A 964-nucleotide genomic window follows, 5' to 3' on the forward strand; every position below is an offset into this window, starting at 1 on the left:
TTTAGAAAAATAACTCAAAGCCCATGTCTTTCCAGAAAAAGGTTAGGAAAGCCATGTACGTAGGAGAGTTTTAAAACTAATGACTCTTTTTTTTTCCCTCAAGTGGAAACTGTGAGCCAGTCATGTGCTCAGGGAATCCAGCTTCTCAGAATCAAACTGCAGGCACCGATTTCATTCTCACGGGACTCTTTGCTGAAAGCAAGCATGCTGCCCTCTACACCGTGACCTTCATGCTTTTCTTGACGGCCCTCGCTGGGAAGGCCCTCCTCCTCCTCCTCCTCCTCCTCCTCCTCCACTCAGAGCCCCGCCTCCACACCCCCATGTACTTCTTCATCAGCCAGCTCGCGCTCATGGGTCTCATGTACATATGCGTGACTGTGCCCAAGATGCTTGTGGGCCAGGTCACTGGAGATCATACCGTTTCCCCGGCAGGCTGTGGGACCCAGATGTTCTTCTACCTGAGCCTGGCTGGAGCTGAGGTTTTCCTCCTGGCTGCCATGGCCTGTGACCGCTATGCTGCTGTCTGCAGACCCCTCATTACCCGCTGCTGATGACCCGGAGGCTGTGCCAGCTCCTGGTGTCAGCCTGCTGGGTTTTGGGAATGGGTGACGGTTTGTTGCTTCACCCCCATTAGCACGAGCTTCCCCTTTGGCCAGTCTAGGAAACTCCTGAGTTTCTTCTGGGAGACTCCTGCCCTGCTGAAGCTCTCCTGCTCTGACGTCTCCTCTATAAGACACTCATGTACCTGTGCTGCATCCTCATGCTTCTCGCCCCCGTCACGACCATCCCCAGCTCCTACACCCTCCGCCCGCACCTCATCCGCAGGAGGAATTCTGCCGCCGGCCGCAGGAAGGCCTTGGCCACCTGCTCCTCCCACGCGATCACAGCGCTGCTCCGCTTCGGTGCCGCCTCCTGCACCCACGTGCTCCCGAGTTCCTGCCACAGCGCGGAGCAGGGCGTGACC

The 964-nt window shown here is 57.2% G+C and overlaps 1 pseudogene across 1 annotated transcript; it reads left to right on the forward strand.

The window, feature by feature from the left end:
• Window positions 1-102: 102 nt before the first annotated feature.
• On the forward strand, window positions 103-958 carry LOC105521574 (annotated as a pseudogene). The gene has a single exon (XR_001003289.1). The product of XR_001003289.1 is annotated as an olfactory receptor 2T3-like (transcript).
• The last annotated feature ends 6 nt before the right edge of the window (window positions 959-964 follow it).

Source organism: Colobus angolensis, unplaced genomic scaffold, assembly GCF_000951035.1.
Source record: "Colobus angolensis palliatus isolate OR3802 unplaced genomic scaffold, Cang.pa_1.0 Scaffold40, whole genome shotgun sequence".
Classification (NCBI taxonomy): domain Eukaryota; kingdom Metazoa; phylum Chordata; class Mammalia; order Primates; family Cercopithecidae; genus Colobus; species Colobus angolensis.